General features: G+C 37.9%; 1 protein-coding gene across 2 annotated transcripts in view; it reads right to left on the reverse strand.

Moving 5' to 3' along the window:
* The window catches only part of Lrrc4c (leucine rich repeat containing 4C), a 213,611-nt gene that overhangs the window by 157,860 nt on the left and 31,759 nt on the right, over positions 1-23,992 (reverse strand). The window lies entirely within an intron of this gene.

A 23,992-nucleotide genomic window follows, 5' to 3' on the forward strand; every position in this document is an offset into this window, starting at 1 on the left:
TAACCGAGAGCTTTCTGTGTGTAAAATATGTAATAGTACTTTAATCATGTTCAATTCTGAAAATTTTCAGGACCATTTTTGCTTTGACTGGAGATGGACTTGTAAATGTGAAAAGACAGAAAAATACAGAATGAAGTTTGGTGAAAATTAGGTTAGGTTTGCATACTACACAGTGTGATGGACTCACTGCTTTCCACAGGAACATATTTAACTTTGGGCAGCTCTTGGCTTCCTGCTACATAAGCTTCCTCCTTTGTTACTTTCCCTGCTTTTCTTTTTCTAGAAATTAAATTACATTTGGGCTGTGTCCTACTTTGGTTTCTCTATTACCGTGATATAACACTCTGACCAAAACCAACTTCCAGAGAAAAGGGTTTATTTAGCTTCCACATCCAGATCACAGTTCATCATTGAGAGAAGCCAGGACAGGAACTTAAAGCAAGAACCTGGAGACAGGCGCTAAAGCCAGACCACAGAGGAATGCTATTTACTGGCTTACTCTCTTGGTCTGTGCTCAGCCTGCTTTAATATAGAATCCAGGACCCCCTCCCCAGGGTTGGCACCATCCACAGTGGGCTGAGCCCTTTCATATCATTCAACAATCAAGAAAATACCTCACAGGCATGTCCATTGGTCAGTCTGATAGAGGAAATTCCCCAACTGAGGTTCCTTCTTCTGAAGACTGTCAAGTTGACAAAGCTATCAAGCACAGGCAGCAAGTCAATGGGGAGTGAGGGAGATGTCACTCATTTTTGAAGGTGCAGTAAAGCTCCCTACTCAGCAAATCCCTTAATCTCACCTCTCTTCCACAGGGCAGAGGAAAAAACATGAAGATTTTTTTTTTTTTTTTTAGGAGTGGGATGTAGAGTTTATTTTAAGTCTTATCTTAACCAGGTGTTGCAGTCTTTAAAATGCAGCTGTGCTATCTGCTAATCACTTAGACAAATTCCTTAGTGCATGCTTTGTTTTATTTTCACAATGAAAACTAATGTTATGAACTATTACAGTCAGAGACACTTCCCAATGAGATCAGACCATATTGTGTCACAGATCTTCAATTCAAGGACACCTAAAGACATCATGATGTATTCTAAACTGGGTAATTAGATACACTAAATCTTTTATTCATATCAAGAAGTTATTTCATGTAGTTCATAAAGAGCCTTGTACTTACCAGATTGTGTGGTTTAAATGTGAAATGTCCCCCATAGGTTCAAGTATTTGGCCACTTGTTCTCTAACTAGCGGTGCTGTTGTGGAAGGTTATGGAGCCTTTAAGACATGGACCCTTGCTGGAGGAAGTGAATCACTACAAGAGGGCCCAGTTTTGCTTCCTGCCTGCTTTCAGCTTCCTGACTACAGACACAATGTGACCAGCCACCTTACTCTTTCTGCCATGACTGGCTTACTGTGATGAACAGTATCCCTTCTTAAACTATGCCAAAATAATTCTTTTTCCCTCAAGTTGCTTCCTGTCAAGTATCTGAACATAATGAGAAAACTAACTCATACATATAACTCTGGAGAGTTTCCACATTCTTCACGACGATGTTATATTGCTCTAAATGTCATATATTTGAATGAAAAGGAATACAGAGATATACTCAATATATAAATATCTGAACAACTAGTCTTTATAAAGAAAACCCATGACACGGACATTGGGTTAGAAGTCACAGAGCATCAAACTGTGGTACTGGGAAACATGTTGATCACAAATGAAAATGCAATAGTCAAAAGTATGGTTTTTAACGCATGTATTTTGGAACCCACGAGAGTCTGTTTACATCCATGTTGCTCAACACAGTTTGTACACTCTTTGGGCTCACTCAAAGAGATTTTGGAAACCTGCTCATGAGCAGACTCTATCTTTGGAGAATCTAAATCTTCAATTCAGGAGATTTTGATACAGAATCATGATTTTGTGTCCTGGTTTAGCATTCTCAGGTAGAAGTATCTTGCTTCATGCCATCTGTTGATTCATACTTCCTAAAATTGGCTTTGAATGAAGTATTTATCAGTTTTTATTTTCTGAAAGAAGAAGCTAATATTGGTACTTTAAGATTCTGTGCTTTAGATCAAGTCTTAGCTTATGGGTCTCAAATAGGATTATTTTGACTTCAAGTAAAATTGCCAGGTATGTTAGAGATTATTTCAAATTCTCAATCAATCTGTATACCCTTCTTGCTACAAAAGTTGAAAAGCAATATCAATGACTCAACAGAAATCTCAGTTTGGCATACACAGTATTGAGAAAAAATATGATGAACAGTAGCCAAGGTTATGTTCACTGCATGCTCGGTCTGCCCTATGAGGTGAATAATACTTCTTCATTTGATGACAGAATGATGTGGATATCATTCCAGTTTACACAGATGCTACTCTAGGTTTACCACCATCAATTGTCCAAAGCAGCAAAATATGAAAGTAACAGCACCCCATGACTTCATTTCTTCTCTTGAGTTCTGTTTTAGTAAATATTTCACAGAAAATAATAATCCTGTGCAAATCATTGGACAGTGGTGTCTGCTATAAATTTTGCCCACTCAGAAAGATGCAAATTTCATATTCCTGGCCTTGTCCAATAGCAAAATGCTCCTAAACGACACATTTTAAGGATACAAATGGAGATACATACAGGTAAGCATTATATTTGAGGTAGATCCTCAAATGTCAGAGATCATCAATATAAGAATTTGGAATTATTTGGGGAATATATTTTTACTGGAACAAATGCAAGATAAAAAGAAATTAGAATACCCATGATATGTGAAACTGACCTAGGCATGGCGAGTCCAGGATTAACCTAAAACTTCTTTAGAAAGTTCTTGTGCTCTACACTTCCTATTCAAATGACCACTTAGCTCTTGCTTCATGTTTGCTGGAGATCGGAGGAGAGGACCCATTCCTTTAGAACAATATAATTCAGTTCTTCTGCTCTGATAGCCATAGCACTCGAATCTAGTAAAAGGAGATCTTTATAGTAATTCTAAAAAAAGTACCGGCTTGTATGACAGTAATATATTTTCTTCCACTGTGAAGTATGGAGCTTTCAGATGAAGGAATCTACTGGCAGGTCTGGTATGTTCTGAAACACCTTCTCCCCGTTTTCTTGTGAAATATTTTGTCTATTTCCAAACTTTGTCTTTTTGTAATAGCATCAGTCACTTTGAAGTAGGGCATATTCTACAAATCCATTTTAACTTCATTAATTTCTAAAGATAGTCACATTTTGAGATATGGAGCTATGCATTATGAATCTAACATAAATTTTGTTGGACACAAACTATTTTATATCACAATATTTCATTCTTCATGAGCAGAAAATACTCTTTTATCATAGAACTTCTATTTAAAATTTTTTTTCCCTTCATTTTATCTATTTTGAGGAGAAGGGTATGCATGTGTCACAATGAGCCTCTGAACATGGGAGGGCAACCTCTGAGAGTTGGTTTAGTTCTCACCTTCCATCATATCCGTCCCAAGATCAATTGAACTTAGGTTGTCAGTCTTGATGGCAAGTGCCTTTATTCATTGAGCCATATCACTGCTCCCTCCCATTTTCTTAGGACCTTCATGTTTTCAACCAGTCAAAGGAGCTGAATCCCTTTCTTGATGGTGCAGGGACACAAAGGGGTCGTGGGGGAATGGACTTTTATTTTCACAGTTGCTCTTTGCACAGTTTGTAGAGTCTGAGAAGTCAAAAAAGATTTCCAGTATCATTGGGTCCTACAGCTGCAACTACTCAGATCATTGACTGTTTATAAGCAGAACGAAGCTGAGTGTATTCGTGGATATCTGGTGCTTTGATCACAGTGGTGTGTACAAACAATCTGCTTGAGTCAATTCCAATCTAGCCTTGTTTTCTGTTTCTTCTATATCAACAAAATGGCTATTGGGGAAAAGTTAGGCATATGGGTATTTGAGAACTTGTCATTAACTGGGGGTCGCCACAGAAGTTGTAAACCTTTACTTATTCTTTTAAAATATTTTTCATACTAACAGGCTAGATACATATGAGACTTCTCAAAATAATTTCCTTGCTCATTTCTGCCCTCAACTACCCAAACATATATCCTATATAAGGAAAAACAGCCACCCTGCTATTTCAAAACCAGTGCCCAAGGCCACTTTCCCTTCCTAAAGACTATAAATGCTAGCCCTTCCCATACTACAGGTTTGTCATTTTCTTTGCTATAGTTTCTTCTTCCATCGTGTGTGTGTGTGTGTGTGTGTGTGTGTGTCTGTGTCTGTGTCTGTGTCTGTGTGTGTGTGTCTGTGTCTGTGTCTGTGTGTGTGTGTCTGTGTCTGTGTCTGTGTGTGTGTGTCTGTGTCTGTGTCTGTGTGTGTGTGTGTCTGTGTCTGTGTCTGTGTGTCTGTGTGTCTGTGTGTGTGTGTCTGTGTGTCTGTGCATCCAGTTGTCTGTTTCTGTGTCTGTATCTGTATATGTGTGGACATAAGAAGTCAATGTTTAGTGCCTTCTTCACTTACTTTCCTCTTTATATTTTTAGACAGGGTAGAATTCTCACTGAACCTGGAACTCACTAGATCATTTAGACAGACTAGGCAGTGAGCCCCTGGGTTCACCCTGTCTGTACCTCCCTCCTGCCCTTGCTTCAGGTATACAGCACTGTCCTGTGTTTTGCATGGGTGCTGAGGTTTGAACTCAGGTCCTCCTGGTGATGTCATATGCCCTTTTCTGAATGAACCATATCCCTTATTCCTCAAAGAACCTTAAAGAAGGCAGGGATGCCAGAAAGCTACATTTAACATAACAAGAAAGAGAACTGGAGATGGGTTCAGTGACTTTCCTTATATCACCAGACACAAACACAGAGAAGGAAAGTTAAATTACTTCCCTAAGTAGGTTTTGAAATTTGATATACTAGAGATTTCAAAACTAGCACAGTTTGTTCGTGGGTAACATGCCACACAGTAAACATGTTGGGTGAAATAGCCTTCATGAATGTGAGCTTTGGATTGTTTCTGCTAAATGGAACCATAGAAGCAGTATTCCTATTTACCACTGAATCCATGCCTGGAGGATGACACCCGAGTCCTTCAGTCATCTTCAACTGAAGACCCCAGTTTGTCAATGTGGGTGAGGTAACATGAGTATCAGTGAAGTTTTTGTGACATGGACGCAGTGTACTTTGATGTGTTCATTTTACCATCATATAGACACAGAAAATCAGTTGGTAACATTTTATTCTATCACATTCTGTGATTTAACAAAATAAGGATGAACCATAGTGAGAAGGCAACTTACATTATCTCCTATTCATTCAACTGTTGATGCAGTTAGTCAGGATGGCCTTCTGCCCTGTTTCACAAGGTTCTATCTGAAGTCAGTGCTTTAAAATATCATGAAAGTTCTCAGCATGACAAACCAACACATGGCTGCACACTACGATGAACACTTCACACTGGACAGAAACTAAGCACAGATATAATTTGGAATAAATTACAGCCTAAATGTTTGCTTTGAGTAAGAGCTGTGCGAGACACAGCCAATGATGAAAAAATATTTTGAGAGTTCCTTGAATAAAGAACTATTTGGTGGTCATTTTATGTCAAACATGATTTTTCAAGGGCTGAAAATTTTTAATTAAACTTTTTCACAAATGTGACTATTATGGTTCCAACCGTATAAAAATCAGAAAACAAGATAAAATGTATGTCTGAGAACATAGTGGAATAAAACCTTCATTTATGCAGCCATGCCTAAATGTCTGATTCAAAAACTGAAGCTTATGAAAAGAGGATACTGGAAGTCTACATTAGTCAATGCTCCATGTACAACCATGCTAAGAATCACTTACCATTGAGCCATGAGTAATATAAAGGAAACCGAAATCTCTCTTGAATAACTGAAAATTATAATATGGAGGAGGAAAGGCAAAAGTGCTACAACATTTATTATATTTTAAGGTATAACACCACAAATGAAAGAAAAATTCCCCAAGGGCCATGTAACTGTTAGTTAATTTAAAAACAGAAAAAAGTGGTATTTTTGTAGCAAGAAATTATAATTGGGATTGTTTCTTTTGGTTCAATTTTAATTAGAAATCACTGTGAAACTGAGCATTCTTATACAAGTATTATTTACACTATTTTGATTCATAAGCAAAGTGTATTGAGTAACTACTTGATATCAAAGAGGTACACAGAGAAGAAGGTGTCAGGCTTCTTACACAGGCGAAGTTCAGAATCATGGGGGGAAGATAGACAATAAGACTGTATAATTACTAAATGTCTGATAAGTACCTGGGTATCTGTGGACATGAAGTGCTGGAGGAGAAATGATTGACAGAGGCAATTATTAATATGGCATTAGAAAGATAATATCAATATGCTCCCATAATCAGAACATGTTGATAAGTGGAAATAAAGAACTACCTTAAGGTGATGCCGCTTCATGACTTTTAACAGGAGAGTACCACATAAAGGCACATAAAATTAGAGAACATGTACAATACAATTTTTTCCCCCAGATACTTCAGGCAAGGCACTGAACTGCTTGTAAAGACTCTAAGTAAGGGCCTCTTTACAATGACCACTACTCCATTATAAACTCTGTTCCATTCTGTTTTACCATAAAACATATCATAAGCTAGACACTATTTGCATGGACTTGAAAGAAGCCATGATGACACACAAAAATAGGGAAAAACATCTTTAAATTTCTACCTCTTCACCTAAGGATCAGGAAACACTGCGGAAGAGAGAATGGAAATATTGCATGCACCAAAAGACCCGGATGCCTGCTGCAAAACAGTGTCTTCTGGATGTGACAGGGAAACTGCACCCAGGAAATCTCAACAATATACTGACCTAAATAAGACCTGCATTATGACAGTTCCAGTTCACATGTCATCTTCAATGGGGGAAATTTCACAAGGTCCCACTTCTAGATGAAAAGTCATGGGCAATTAATTGATGCTGAAAGAGGGAGACTTATCTATCTCCAGGGATAAGCTCCTTGATTGGTCCCAAATGGTCAGAAAAAAGGAAAAGAGATGCATTGCAGCATTGTGTACATGTTCTCTGTTAAGTTCCTTGATCCAGTCCCAAGTGGTCAGCCCTAAACACATGTACATACAAGAAACACCAAATGGACTCAGTAGGTTCTATGTGTGTGTATACATGGACACACACACACACACACACACACACACACATACACACATATATTATCAAACACATATATTATCAAAGCAGTGGTCACAAAAATCAGAGGGGTTGGGGGACATAGGAGGAGGAGGGGTGGTGGTGAAAATGATGTATAAGAGGTACTCAAATATAAAATGCTCAAAAAAATTAAAAGTTAGATTTAAAATATGTATGCAGAATTCTACACGACATAGTCAACACTGCTACCACCCAAGGTGGTCAGTCTTTGCTAAGGCAAAGACCAAAGCCACATAATACAATCATTAGATGCTAAACAAAATTAGATTCTCCAGAAAGCTGGGGGAAGATATTGATGTGGGGTGTTGAACCCTGTGACAGCTATTCATCTAAGTTCTTTCTGGTACAATAAGATGGAATGTAGGACTATTTCTTTATGATTTGGGAACATGAAAGCAGAGGTTGAGGGAGCATTTGTGACTGAAAACCTATCACTTTAATCTTTTTGCCTACAAAAAGAATTATCCAGGTATATCAAAAGTAAAACTGGAACTGTGGTCAGGAAGCCAAGGAAGGAAACAAGCAAGAACTGATTGTTTCCTCTATCATAAAGAATACAGTTCCTGTTGGATGCAGCTTAGTCATTTGGCTGCTCCTCAAACACATGAATACTTCTGAGAAATAGCAAGATAGATATGCAGTGTGGGAAGTCAAAGGAGGTTTCAGGGGCAGGGGGAGTCGGGGGAGATTTCCCGTCAAGCCTCTGGCCACATCCAGGGCTTCCTTTTTAATGAGGTAATATAAACATAAAATCAAGTGCCGAATCAATGAATTCACCTACTTAATTTTGTAGTTAATTAGTGGAAGCAAGTCTGAAATTAAGTGCTTACCCTGCGGAATAGCCACACATACACACACACACACACACACACACACACACACACACACACACAAAAGGCAAGAGCAACATGGAGGATTTGGCCAAACGTAGATAGAAGAAAAATGAATACATTTAATAAGCCTGATGGAAAAGAGGACAGAGGAAGGTTCAGAAGATGTAGGAAAGGAAATAAGCCATTCAGAAACTCTGAGGGGAGCAAGGAAGTGCATTTCCATGCTCTGTTCTATTATCTGAAAATAGGTCTATGAAATGTTTCTGACTGTTAGAGAGCTAAAAGGAATATTGGAGAGTGTTACTCTGAATCAAACCCCTCATTTTACAGAAACAAAAGGGACGCAACTTGTTTAGAGTTTTATGGCCAGTAGCAGTGCAATATTCCATCTGACAAAGGCAGCCAGCAATGGGAAATGACCATCAAAGGAGGCTGCTGGGGAAGCTAGTGAGCCTAGAGCCCATATCTCTTTTCACTCAAAGCTACTTGCTCAAAGTTTTCACAGAGGAAGAAGGTGACAGACATGGCAGCTCTTTGTCATAGGTGTCTAGGATTTATTTTGTCAAGTAATAACATTTGGAGAAAAAAATTTAAAATACATACTCTCTACTCTCAAAATTACTGCCCTATAAGAAAAGAGAGGAAAATTCCAAGTCATTCTTTTAACCTGCACATGTGTGATACTTTGGGGAAGGGAAGACATTCTGCTTTGTGCCTTCTATCTGTTCCTGCAGATTTCATCTTTCCACTTTGTAGATTAGATTCATTAGGGGCTACTGTGCTATATTAGAGAAGTACGTAGGCCGAGGTAGCAGACTGAAAACACTAAGACTGCCCACTTCATCTTTCTCCTTAGAACATTAGCAGGGTGGGCAGTTGAAAGAAGAAACAGCTTGCATTTATGAACAATTTCCTTTGGCAAATTCATTCATCCAGTCAGTATCACAGAGCAACCTAAGCAGATAGCTTTCTAAAGAAGACAAGCACATTAGACCCACCAAAGGCACCTGTCTCTCACTAGCAAGTCCAGAACCCTGCTAGGTCAACAGCCACAGGGCTCTCAAGGATGACACTGTTGCTATCTGAATCATTGTGCTTTGAATAGCTGCTCTAAAGAAACTCCGTAGGGAATTTCTGACAGTTCCCTTTGTTGCAGAGATGACACACTTTGTGGGTATCCCAAATGAAGAAAGTTGCATAGTTCGGATGAGAGTTTATTAGAAAAATTAATACAAATTTATCAAAACCCAAAACAATGCTTGTGTTTTAACTTTTTAAATCAGTAGTAAAAGTTTTCAAAGCAGAACACATTAGTCTTTCAGTTATGAAGTGGCTAACATATGAATCATATGAATTCATGCATAATTATATTCATGAATATTATATATGAAGGTATTATGGAGCTGACCCAGAGGTGCAGATCCAAAGGGTGACCTCAAACGGCCTGCACATTACATGAAACAAATCATGAGCTTACAGAGCTACAGCATACACAAAACAGGACACAGGAAATGGAAGCCAATACAGCACAGCCAGGAAATTCATACAGGATTATTTGAGGGAAGAAGATTTGAGATACAAAGGGTTTTGGAGGAAAGCCAGGCTACGGGGTCTGGAATCTATTTCACAAGTGAGGGTTAGCTGGTAGGCAGCACAAAATGTAGTGCTTTTGGAAGATAAATAGCTGGTGATAAAGACGGGCTGGGAGGAGAAGGGCAAGTCAGCACGTGATTATAGTTATCTAGGCCTGATAAGTACTAAAAGCCTGAATCAGGGTAGGAAAGGGCATATCCTAGAGACAACAAGAAGCAAGATTCTACTTTGCCTCACCAGCCTGAAGAACAGGGAGCATAAAATAGTGAGCAGTCGCAGCGAACCATTCCCATCTTTTTTTTAAAAAAATAATATAAAAAGTCTTTAGAATTGAGGATCAAAAGGCAAAAATGATATTAAAATCACTTTATATTCGTTGCACAAGAGATTTTAGGTCAGATAGGTAGCAGAGGAAAAGAAGAAGAATCTTCTGGTACTGCACATGACCTGAATCCATAGCCCGTGGCCTCAATGTGCAGTCCTTTCTCTCGTCTCTTGAATAGCAGAGAAAGATGAAGTGGCAAAAGCCTTCAGAAGGCATTCCTTAGGGAATTCAGGACACTGAAATAAAGGCCTGGGGATCCAGGTTGTGTGTGTATGCAAGTGAGCAAGTGTTTGTGTCCTTAGATGCTGAAGTTCTGCCATGCTGTGCCTGCTTTCCCTGCTGTTCCAATGTCTGACTCTTATGCAAAATAAAAGGGGATAGCTGAAGGAGTCTGGGCTGATTGGGAGCCTTGCTTCCATCTGGTCCAGTGCCTAACTAATTGAAAAACCCTAAGTTCATTTAGTACTATATTTATAAAGACAGTAACTGTGACAGCTCTTTCTACCTCTCTCATGTACCATCGCACTGGGAAAATGATAAAGAGTCCTAAGAGCTTTGGAAGAAAACGATTTCTGCATATGGAGAAGGATGTGCACCAATCATTAAACTGAGACAAGATAGACAAAGGAATTGTTTGTATAGCTAAGTGTGTGACCAGCAATATTGTCACATTTTAAGAGAGACAGCTGCCAATTATTAGTTAACATCTCTACTGATATTAGAAGTTTAGTTGTCAGAAACCACAGGGTTATGAAATTTTTCCTCACTCTTACCAATTTAAGATAAATAACAGGGCTCCTATAAGACTCCAGGGTTTTATTTGTGGTGATCGTCGTCGTGGTTTGTATGTTTAAAGCAGTGCATGAGAATTTTTGTTTCCCAATTTCACACTTTGGGTTTGGGCGGCACTCTGAGACAAACTAGAGGCTTTAAAGCACTGTAACATATTGTCAAAACTGAACATATTCACCAAAAAAGGATAGGAGGGGAGGAAGGAAAAGAAAAATGCAACAAAGCCAAAGAAAACTGTTCTATGTCTTGGTCTTTTATTTACGCTTGAAGAAATCAAGTTACGATATTTTTATTAAGTAGTCTCATGTGGGGGTCAGAACAGTTAGTAGAAAACCAATCAGAATAATCTGATTTAAAGCAGTCCTGCTGTTTGTTGATTCTGCAATATTGGGTCTGAGACTGAGTCTACCTAATATTCCTTTCCTCTTCTACAAAATATAGGTGGTTATTCACTTGTAGACTCAATGTTTACAAATAGGAAAGAATTTAGGCTGGGCATGGTGACTAACACCTTAATCCCACCACTCTGGAGGCAGAGGCAGGCAGATTGTGAGTTCTAGTCCAGCCTGCTCTATATAGTGAGTTCCAGGCCAGCTAGGGCTACAGGGAGTCTGACCCTGTCTGAAAACGACTGAAAAAAAAAAAAAAAATGGAGTTTATACATAGTAATCACTCAATAAAAAGTATCGATTACTGATTTTCTTTATAGTGTTATTACTGCAGTTATGCACTAAGATAAATCACACACAGTATATCCCAATTATAAGACAGGAGATAGCCAAGATGGAAATGTTATTGTTCTAGTGTAACAGTAAGAATCTCCTTCACCAGTTGTTTTCTTTCTGACAGCCTTTTAAAGAAGCATATGAACTTGGCTTAATAACTAATTCTAAGCGTGTAACTGCATAAATATGAATTAAATTACATTGTGTTCCCAATATGGAATTCAAACATATTAATACCACAAGAATTAATTCTTTAGGTAAGCAGTCACATGCTTTTTGAAGAACTTGTAAGCAGATAATTTGAATCCAAAGCATTTTTTCCTTTACTTGGCCAAAGAAGATACAAAGTAGACCATGCTATGATGTTTGTAACCCAAACCCAGGACAGGCAAAATGGAGAGATCAGAAAGAGGACACATCACTGTTGAGACTCCACATATTGCCAAATTATCTTTAATCAAAGCTAACAGAAGCATGTGTGTGGCTGGTGAGGGTGAGCAGGAGTGTGCCTGTTTGAGGCAGTTTAAAGGACATCTGCAAAGAACTGTCATTATTTGAAAGATTCTTTTGTTCTTGCTTTTATTTCCTCATTTTTCAGGTAAGCTTGCAAACTCCCTTTCTAAAACAAGGGTCTGCTCCTCAGAGATGAGAGGAATGATACAAAGACAAGATCGTTTCCCTAAAACAGGTCCAGCCAGATTTCCAAGAAGAGAGTTTCTCAGATGACCATTAAATCTTCAATACCTATAGAAGATACAGCATCACAGATAAAAACCAATGAACATTTCTAGCAGGTTAGACTGTGAAACATTACTGTTTTGCTGTACCACCCAACACAGTATATATACATGTGATTTTTCTATTATAAAAGGTAAGAATTCGTGGGGTTTTTAGAAATCAGCAATATTTAATCCATTTTGTCTGTCAGTAGCCCTTAATTTTCATCTAGGGGTGCATTTGATCTTCAATTCTATTCCTTTGAATCCAGTGGTAGTCTATGAGTATTCATAGGACCTTCATTAGTACATTCAGATTAGGTTTTGAGATGCTGCTTGGAAATGATATAGCAAACCTGTGGGTCTTTCTTTAGTGAATGGTTGAAGAAATAAAAAGCAATGCCTTCACAATGTGAAGTTCATGGGAGAAGACTAAGCCATGAGAACTATAGAGAAATAGTAGGGGTCTTTGTCACACTGCGAACACTGGATCAAACTATGTCTGAACTCCGTAAACTTGTAGGACTGTGTAGTAAATTTTTAGACCCCTTTGCCCTTCCCAGTTCCTCTCTCTCTCTCTCTCTCTCTCTCTCTCTCTCTCTCTCTCTCTAGACTCCCCTCTCACTTGTGAGACAGGCCCAACTTATCTGTGATATCTAAAATATTTTTATGTGTGAAAGAAAATCATGTGTGCAAAATAAAAGACAATAATAGCTAATCACTTGTGAGACAGGCCCAACTTATCAATGCTATCTAAAAAATTTTTATGGATGAAAGGAAATCATGTGTCCAAAATAAAAGCAATAAAATCAACAGTCCTATTAATTCACTTTCCAAACTGGAAGGCTATAAAGAAAATATCGGGAATTTTCTCATTTTTAAATTTAGAATTTAGATTAATTTTTTACATGTGTATGTCTATATGTGGGTATATACATATGAATGAAGGTGCTCGAGGAGAACAGAAGTATCAGATTCCCCTGGAGCTGCAGTTACAGGTGTTTATGACTTAGGTGCTGGGAATCAAATTTGGATCCTCTGTAAGGGGAGTACATGCTCTTGACTGCTGAGCCATCCCTGAAGCACTAGAAATTTGTCCTCTAATTATGCTTTTCCATTGTCATTAAAAAATCTTCACTTAGTCACTTTTACTTCTTTTCTTCTTAAAAGACAAGTCTAGTCTAGTGACTATTTCACATAATGTTGGAAGAAACGTCTTTGGGAGGTATGGTGAAACATGCCTGTAATCTTAGCAGCTACAAGGCAGAGGCAGGGAGATCACAGCAAGTTTGAAGACAGCCTGGTCTACATGACAAGTTCTAGGCCATCTAGGCACCCAGATAAGACCCTGTCTTAAAAGAAAAAATAGAAAAGAAAAAAACAAAAAGAAAAAAGGAGGAAGAGGGGGAAAGACAACAGGAAGGGGGTAAGAAATTGTGTTACTTCTACAAATATTTAGTGGCATGAAAGAACTGATAAAAGTGATATGTAATTTCAATTATAGCTCACCACAACTTGTACTATGATTATTCTGACATTGCAGATGGGAAAGTTGAGGTTCAGGTGGGTGAGTAGCTTGCTAAAAGCCTATGATGGCTCAAGGTTGGGTCAATTTGTCTCCAAGGTTTATTTATGCCTTAATGTCATGGACCTTTTAGAATGACAGGACATTTAAGAGCAAGCAATTGTAATGTGCCATCCTCAGTTCATGGAAGCGAACAGCTCTGATGGAGCTTATGCACTGCGAGGTACAGTTTCATACTAAAATCCTTAGTATGCCAATCTGAAAAAAAAGCAAAAAGCAAAAAAAAAAAATAAAAAAAAAAAGGTAAAGCTCTCCTCTGTGTCTAATATCACAAAGGTGGCTTCTTTGGCCCCTGTCTACTCATCCTCTCTTTCAAGTGAGTATCTGGGGATATTGGCAGAGAAAACCAAGTACAGAGCCTGGGAAAAACATTGTGTGGGTGTCAGCATCCAATAGCTGTCTTAAATCCTTTAGTGATGCCAGGAATCCTTAACATTCTCTCTCCATAAACACCTAGGGGATGTGCGATGCTTAGTCCCCGGCTGTGCTGAAAGGGTCACAGGGACCTTACAATGAACAGTAGACAGACAGTGATGGGACCGAAGCCTTTAATACAGACAGAGCCTCTGTCCGTTCTTGGCTGCAGTGAACAGCAGCAGGACTGGACCCGAAGTGATGGCTCTGTGCCGGCCGGCAAAGCACTTTGGCACATGCCGGGCTATGAAAGACTCTAATGAGACCCATTTCACAATTCACCAGACACGTGCATTAAGCAGGCAAAGATTCCATCTAATTTCCTCACGATATAGTCTATGATCTAGGTCTGCAACAGGACAGGGTCCCCTCAGCGTCTCACTTAGCCAGATCTCTCCTCACTCTGCTTCCCTTGCCAGGAAACAAGCTAAGTCAGAGGCAGCGCTCTAGCGTTAAAGAGACAGGAGACATTTCCAACTGTAGATCTGTCTTGGGTATACAGGAACCTTCCAGAGACTTGCAGTGCATGCTAATCCCTCCACTGATTCTGAGAGGGGGCTGCTTCATAGTAAAGTCATTGTTCTTTCTAATTGTCAAAGACTGCTGCTCTGCACTTGCCTGGAGCGATCCAATTAACATATTACCACAACACCAACCATTATAATATGTTCTGTGTCCTACCAACAAGGGAAAGCCTCAACCCTGCTTCCATCCACAGCTTCCGTCTAATTAGGTCTTTAATACATAAACAGAAGGGGGGAAACAGGAACCTGGATAGAAGACTATATGTCTGAATCACTTTCTGCCCACAAGTGACCTCTTGGAGTTGGGGGGTATTCTTGCTGCTAGTGGAGAATGAGTAGAGGGAAATGAGAAGAGAGGGCGGCAAGGACTGGGAATGAAGGCAGCCGGGCAAGGGTGGAGGGAGGGCGAGAGGGAAAGCCTGCTTGCTGCTTTGGGGAATTGAAAAACATGTAACTTCTGCTGGAAACGATTGCCATGGCAACATTCAAACAATACAGAGAAAGCCTTCATAGTCCCATTCTTTCCTTCCTGAACACCAGTGTTAACTCTTTTAGGGTGGCTACTGACTTTCTGTGTTTTCACTTAGCAATAGGAGTCCCTGTCCCCTCCTCCTGATGTGTTTGAATCCAACACATGTTCTGGTTCCCGCTTAAGCGATTCTCTCCAAAGTTCCACCAACTAAAACTACTAACATTCTCTTCTGTTGTCTCATAACAGCTGCAGTGAGATTATTCTCTGTCTTCCTCTCTTTCTCTCACCCTCCCATCCTTTCACCCCAAGGTTGTGAAAAATCAGCACACTGAATCTGGCTGGGGTCCAGATGAAAAGCCCATTAGGAGAAAGACATCTTTACACTTTCAAAGGTCATGCAGCTCTCGTAGAATCTCAATGTCTTAATTATTGAAACTTGTACCATTATCAAGCCATCAGTTAAAGAACACAAGTCCTTTGTCCTGAAAGTGAATTCCTTAATACCGCAGTTGGTTTTGGGACTAATAAACAACCAACCCATAAATGAGCTTCTGCATTGACAATAGGGTCCCTATTATGTAGCACTAAATATGAATCAACTTGGTCTATGCTGGGCCACATCTACAGGAACAGAGAGTGTATTAGTCATCCAAAGAAGAAAGATCTTATCATTTTGAATCTGTGAACCTTTACACTCAATCCCATATCTACTTTAGCAGCAAATTAATACTACCACTACTACTAATGATAACAATAATATTAACATAATCTGATGGATAGATTTTCTTACATTTTCCACCATCAATTGTTCAAAATTGACAAGATAAACAAATGTGCCACTCTAAAGAAAACTGTGATCACAGCAGTTTGTAGTTTGGCAAGATGAAGGACCAAGGGCTGGATAGATGCCTCAGAGGATAAGAGCTCTCTCAGAGGACTGGGTTGTTTCTAGCACCAACATAGCAGTTAACAACCGACTATAACTCCAATTCCAGGGAATCTGACAACCTATTATACTGGCCTCCATGGTCATGGTACACTTACATACATGCAGGCAAAAAACTCATATTCATAAAATAAAAATAAATACGTTTCAAAAAAATTTAAAAACTAATAAAAAACCAAACTCATCACTGCTTCTTCTGAGGAAATCATCCCCTGTGTCCATTCTCAAGTCCTCATGCTATATCTTATAGGACAGTAGTGAAGATGTAACTTCTTAGAAAGTTCTGAGACTCAAATTTGTTGAAAGAATTAAAAGAAATGTAAAGATATTCCAGAGACTGTAAGCATTAATCTTAATGCATTATTATCTGCTATGACTTAACTATTAATAATTCTAATCTTTTAGTGGAAAGATACCATCTAAAACTAGAACAAAATTTTGAAAAAGGACTTAATGAAAAGTAAGTATTCCAAAACACCCAAGACTATTATCTCAAACTATTGCTGAAGAAGACTTAAACATAATTAAGTAGGAGCTTACCACTGTGCATTGTCCTTCATCTAGTTCAGTGTATTCTGCTGTTCCTCAGGAGGGAAAGGAAGAAGTGTTCTTTTGAAGCATACAACCAAAGCAACTGGATCCCATAAAACCAGGTGTTCATATATTGTGAAAAACAACTGCACTTTTAATAAGGAGAAGATCTTCACTCACCACACCCTGATTTCTCTTTTCAGAGATCCTCTTACAGGCATTCCTTTGGCTTAAAAGACATAGCCTTTTTTTGATAGCCATTCATGAGTAGCAAGGCCAACTTTACATAGCTGTGAATATTGTGCAATGCACAATTCTATAGGTACATCAAAAAATTTACAATAAGCCTATTAACAGCTATAGTTAACACATAAATTTAGCACTAAAATACACATATCTATATTAAGAAATGGAATCCTCAAAGACAGCTATTATCTATATTTCAAAAAGCCAACCAGAAATCGTGCATGTGCTCATAAAGTTGTGTAAGTTAACGTATCTTTGTTATTCACCCCATTGTTTTTTAAGAATATTTTTATCATTTGTATTTTATGTGTATGAATGTATTGCCTGCATGTATATATGTGCACCCATGTTGTGCAAAGTCCATAGAAGAATGAGTTACGGACAGTTGTTAGTCGCCATGTGGGTGCTAGGATTCAAATCCAAGTCTTCTGCAAGAAATCCAGTGCTCTTAACCACTGAGCAGTCTCTCCAGACCCCCATACTCGTCTCTTTGTCCCATATGTATCAATGCATATTAATCCATTTTAAGAAGGATGATTGACATGTATATGTTTTCTATAATTAAAAGTAGAGAAACACATTATATGTTTGTATGCAAAGCAGATTAGAACCACTGATCCCTAGAGGGGTAATGCTAACAGTTGTCCCTAATGGCAAGTGCGTTGCTAAAATAGTATAGTACATCAGAAAACAAACTGCAGGATGTTACCTTTCTACGCTCAGTCATTCAAAGGTTCTACCAAAATAAATTGTTAATATTTGTGGTAAGTGTTGGAAGTGACCAAAGGAATATGATGGAGTCTGTATCCAAAGTAAATCAGCTTTAGCCAAGTAAGTAGATGCATTACACTGACAAGAGCTGTGACAGGTGATGAACACGATGTTTCTGTGCAGAGGACAGAGAGTATCCATGGATCAGGAAGAGCTGTGAGTATTCTGCAGGAAGAGGCACTTGCTCTGAGTTTTGACATGTGGAACATATCTTGGACAAGATATGCTTGAACAAGTTAAGTTCAAGTTAGCATGGGATATCTCCAGGGGAATGAAACATTTAGTATAGCAGGTAGACAGCAGAAGGTATAGATAGATTGGTCAGATGGCATAGTCAGGATGGATTTGATTCTATCAATGCATTTATAGACTACAGAGAAAAAGGCATTCAGCTTTATTTCCTTAGATAATATTTCTAGAAGAACGAATAATGAACTATGCTTGAGAAGAGTTGGGAGTATCAGAAAGACTAGTTAGATATGGCTAGAAAAGAAATTACATAACCTGGACTAAGACAGTAGCATGCCAGATAGAATCTGATTTTACAATTTGATTTGATTACTGCTTGGATAGGAACACTAAAGGGATATCAATATTACTAAAATGGTATCAGTACTGGAAACTGTAAATATATAGGTTACTGGGGGGGTAATCAATTACAGTTGTGCAAGTTTGTGAGGCCTGCAGGTAACCCACATAAGTAAGGAAGGCCTTGTTGGTGATAGAGACTTATTTAGGAGTGTCGTTATATAAGATGGCTAGGAATTGAGTTTTGGATCTCAAAACAAACCAGAGGAATGTCTCTTAGAAATGTAGAGAGGAAAGGGGGAACTCCTCACCATTTAGGTATTTAAGGTGGAATATGGGCATGGAATCAAATTTTAAATAGAGGCCAAACAGCAAAAAGAATATGATCATATGTTGAGTGCTCACAAATAGAAGTTTATCTAGTGTATATGATATTGTATCTATAGCCCATATTTATTAGCATTGACTGTATTTCTCATATAATCCTAAATTTCTAGATAATATCATAGCATTTTGCAATCCCTTTTTTTTTTCTCCATGGATATGTTGGATGAATTAGAGTAATTTTTCCTGGATGTTTCTTAGAAGTTGTCCCTCTGTTACTTGGAGCCACACTTGGATATGACTGAGGATTGACAAAAATATGCAAAGTATATGACCCAAGTGGATGAGAATTCTCACTTCAAGTAGTAGATGGAGAGAAACTAGAGATATTCCATCCTTGCTGAAGTATTCAGACTGAAGTTAGTTTACATGATAGTGAACTACCTGGTCTGTTTCCATGTCAAGAAGTTTGAGTTTACTGATTCTGGGGTCTTAAATTAGGAAATTGGTGGCTTTTATTTCCAGCCCACACTTAGCTGTCATATTATTTTGGACAAATTGCTTAACCTCTTTTTGTCTGTTTTTTAGATGAGAGTTAAAGTGAAAAATGTTATATTCAAAATATAGTACCTGGTGTTTACCAAATGACCAAAAATGATAGCTACTATTGTCATTATTAAACTATACTTATAACTTCTATAAATGTGGATGCTTCCACAAACTTAGAAGGCTGCTGTACCAAAGGTAAAATGGAAGTGTATTTAATTCTGACTAATTGTTTATAATCATTTTAGACTTCATTATGATTTTTATTGGCATTGGGAAAATATAAAAAATAATATTATATATTTTGACAGGAAAGTTAAAGAAAAAGTCCATATTTATATGCTCAGTTATTAGTTATTATACTTCAGTTAATCACAGCTGTTAAATGTTCCCACTCCCACAGAAAATAGTCAGAATCCAAAGAAAAGAAAGTGAGATATTACCTATATTTGAGTACTGTTCATGTATCAAATACTTATATGTCATAGTATTCTTGAAACAACTGTCATAAAAAGAAGAAAAATATATATCCCACTTTTTCAGTTAAAAGTTGAGGTTTAGTGACTATAACTGTCAATTTACAATCAAAGAGTTAGCGGGTATTGAAAAAAAGTTGGAATGTGGTATTTTTCTATTCCAAATTAACAATAAACCTGAAAATTCTCTAATTCTTTTTTTTAACTTTTTTTTTTTAAACTGTTGTATCTGCCATAATACTCGTCCTAGATTTCTCATGCTGTGTTACTCCCTTTTGCATTTTAGTAACCAGTTTCCTGATGTTAGGTGTTATATATTCCTAATTACCAGGAGTCTTGAATTCCTAGGTAATCAGTTATGAACTCAGAATACTAGGATCTCAGTGCTTGAAGTCACCTTAGTCTTAGACTTTGTTGAACTGAAGAGATGGTAAGTCCTAGAGAGCTGAAATGAGTTGTGCCATTAACGACAATACTGAAAATAAGAATGTACTACATCATATAACTTTCAGACAACAGCATTTTGAACATAAGGTGGCCACTCAGTGGGGCACATTTTGTGTGTGTGTGTGTGTGTGTGTGTGTGTGTGTGTGTGTGTGTCTGCCTGTGTAGAGTCAGTGTATTCATGATTATTTTTCATTAAGTTTTGTAGATTGCTGAGGGCAAACTTCCTTATGTATGGGTACCTGCACACATATTTGAGTCCTTTGGAAGGAATGTTTATTAAATGAAATTCCATCAGTCATTCAAAGATTATTTATTGGATGCAGGTACTCCCCTGAGATGCTGACATATCAGAGAGTAAAATAAAGTCTCCGTCCTTAGAGAGTGTCACTAACACTATTTCACCCACCAAACTGAATTTTGACTGTAAAATTTACATTCCTTGAGAGAAATAATTTTGAAGAAAACAAAGATATGGCAGAATCTTGATCCCTCCCACAGTCTTCTAAGACATCACTTACTAATCAATAATTTTGAGTGTCTGTTACAAAGAACTTGACAATCAATCCAGAGTTTATGTGGACACTGTGCATATTTTTCACAATTCATAGAGTTGATTCCCAAACTTCGATGAAAGATAGTTCAATAAGATACTTCCAAGTATGTTTAAAAAGCTGGATAACCTGGTAGGTGATATTTCATACTTAATCTTGTCTACATCAGTCAGAGAGAATTATGATTAAGAACTTCCCCCCTCAGTAAAGATCTTATCTGTTTTTGTTTGCAATGCACACATTACCTGAGCATAAAGTAGAGCTGATCAAGTTAAATGTGTAGTTATTGAATACATACTGTGCATGACATAGAACACCTGATTTCATCCTACTGGCAGCCAACTTCACACAGTTATCATTATTTCTATTTTATAGACGAGCAAATAGGTTCCAAGAGGTTAAATGGGCACATAACACATATGGCCCAGTGAAAAGCTAACTATGTGAGTTTGAATGCTAGGATCCAAGTTCTACCCAATTTTTTTGTCATTTCTAGAAAACACACAAAAAAGTAAAACATACCAAGTGGTGAAAATTTCCATGTAAGTTCTCCATTTCTTCTGAAGGTAAGTGAAATGGCCAAACTTAAGGAGCTTCTCTAAATTTGTCCCAGATTTTAAATGATTTTCAGTCAAAAATTAGTAATCAGAATTCAGTAAGCAATCCTACATCCTGACTAGATTATTCTACATGCAGACAAGATAACATAGTAACTAAAGAGCAACATTTCCTTTCTTTTGTTACATGGAGGAAAGTTCTCAGGGCCTACACTGAGAAATGGATAGAGAACAAACTACTGCTACAAAGAAGGAAATCACAAACCATGATCAAGATAGTGCTTAGGAAAACCACTGGCAAATTGATGTCAGATTTTCAGATTCAAACAGTAAGATTTAAATATCTCTAGTAAAATTTCATGGTCCCTTACACAGATGGAGCCTGTAATCTATCACACATTAAAGACACTGTGCAGTTAACGGTAGACTTAAGACTATGAAGACAGTGACTCTGAACAGTGGGAGTTAGGCCCTTAAAAACATTAATAATGTTATATATCATCTAATTTAAATTATATATTTGCATATATATACATATATATGTCTTTATTTTGCATACTCAAAGGTCCAGTCAGTAGTATAGATAGCTAAAATACACTTAAAATACATTACCTTATGCAACTTTTGGCTCAAAAGTACACAAAATGATAGGTATAGTAATAACATTGAACATTTTGTTGCTCAAATTTTTTTTTCTAAACTTTTAGTAAAATGCCATGATCTAGAGTTCTGATGTGAAACAAGATTTTATATCTAAAATGATATATTTCAGACAAACTGTCCTGATAAGACCTAGGAAGAATGTCCTGACAAGCAATATCAGGTCAGTTACATTGTCCTTACATGCAAGTATAACCATCAGACCTCTTAAAGTGTTGCTCAGACTTCATTCATTCAAAAGAAGTGAATTCAAATTAATTAACACAATCATAACCATAGAAAACAGCCATGCTGAGAGAGCTTATAGCAACCAATATTTCCAATATATTACTTTTAATTCACAAAACAACTCAACAAAAAGAAAAAAAAATATTAAGGACCAGGGGAATTCAAAATGTTGCCCAAAGGGCACAACTATGAGATTAGAAGAGAGAGAAAATTGAAATGGCAACTTCAAACCTAGCATAAACAAGCAGCTTTCTGGGCCTGTGGTCCTCAGCAGATTATAGTATTCAACTACCTACCCACCCACACTACTGAGTAGGCACCAAATTCAGCCTGAAGCAGAGTGATCAGGTCTATTTCTAGCTCTTCCATGGCCAGAATTCCTTTATTATCCCATGAACAACTTGCATAAAGTGCAGAGCTCCTGACTCCCAAATCAAAGGCGCTAACTTCAAGCTCAGCCTGTGCACCTCAGTGTGACACTGTGCAGTGATCCACCACATGAAAACAGCCTCCAGTGCTGTATCAGTGGAGGTGGGTGGGAGGACACATTTTCAGTACACAGTTTTAATCAGATTCTCTCTTTTTCTTACCTTCCTCCACTCTTCTAGGGAGTATTTGCCTTTGTATGTAATGAGGTGAATGAAAAAAGGGGTGACAATGGTGAAGAGAAAAATGCAATTGGAATTATAATGAGGGTAATCCTGAATATTACAGAAATTTTAATGTCAAACAAAAATGAATAAAACACAGTCTCCTCCAATTGGCAGAACCAAACTTCTTGCAACACAGGACATGCATAGAAAGCCTGGAGTTGAACTACAAAGTCAAAAATACATCAAAGACATTTTCTTTTCTTGATACTTTTATGTCAGTTATAGCAAGTTGTGGCTGATTAACTTCATATAACTTCATATAACTTGAATCATTCATGACCAAGAATGACCATGTGAAGCACAGCAAACACACACACTCACAAGAACACACACACACACACACACACACACACCCACACACACACAAATGGAGAGAATTACTATAAGATATACAGAAGACCTCATGGAGCTGAGGTTGAAGAAATACTGCACAATCGCTTTCATAGGTTACTAAATTATTGCCAGATTTGTGTGCCCCAACAGGAAACATGTGCTCAGAAAAATAAATTAGAGAAGTGCTGGGCTGTAGGCTAGCTTAGTTAAGGAGTAATGAAAAGGATAAGAGCAGATGAGAGAAGTGAAAGAACAGACTGGGATGATGTTAACAGTGTGTTTCTGGTTTCTATTACCACCTCTCTAATATAAATCTAACTCCATGGTTCGTTAATAGCTCTCTAGGGTCCACCACTCAGCATTCAACATTCCCAGCACTAAGAGGCAGCTTCCTCCTGTTTCCTTTGGGATATGCCAGAGTTGTGAATCTTTTTGGCTTTTAAATAGTATAACCAGAGTTATGTGGAGAGAGAGAGAGAGAGAGAGAGAGAGAGAGAGAGAGAGAGAGAATGTTGGCCCTTAGGATACTTGACTTCTATACTCTCTTGATGTCAATACAGGCAGTAGTTTATCACAAGTTCTCTGGACTTCTATGCCTTCTCATCTCTGAATAAAAATGGCAGTTATGGGTAGAGAAATGGCCACTCCATGTATTCCAGATTCCTTCTAGTTTGGATTCAAATTTGCCTTCTCTAAGGCTTGTGTGAGTTACCTGTCTCACACCGTTTGTCCATTAACTCAAGAGTTAACTTTTCTCTAGACCTCAGTTTCCTCTTTTATCAGAATGCAATCTTTTGGGAGTTTTCTGGCTCTGAAGTTATATGAGTCCATGATTCTGATAGAAGACAACAAGGAGGAACAGAAAATGATGGAGGGGCAGAGCTCTGCAAAGCAGGCAGCTCCAATCTCAGCTGGGAGAGAGGGAGGAGGTGATCCTGTAGGCCCCAGCCTCCCTAAACATTTTCAACCTTCTCTTTTATTTATTTGTTTATTTATTTATTTATTTATTTATTTATTTATTTATT

This window comes from Nannospalax galili, unplaced genomic scaffold (assembly GCF_000622305.1).
Source record: "Nannospalax galili isolate Female #2095 unplaced genomic scaffold, S.galili_v1.0 scaffold203, whole genome shotgun sequence".
Lineage (NCBI taxonomy): Eukaryota > Metazoa > Chordata > Mammalia > Rodentia > Spalacidae > Nannospalax > Nannospalax galili.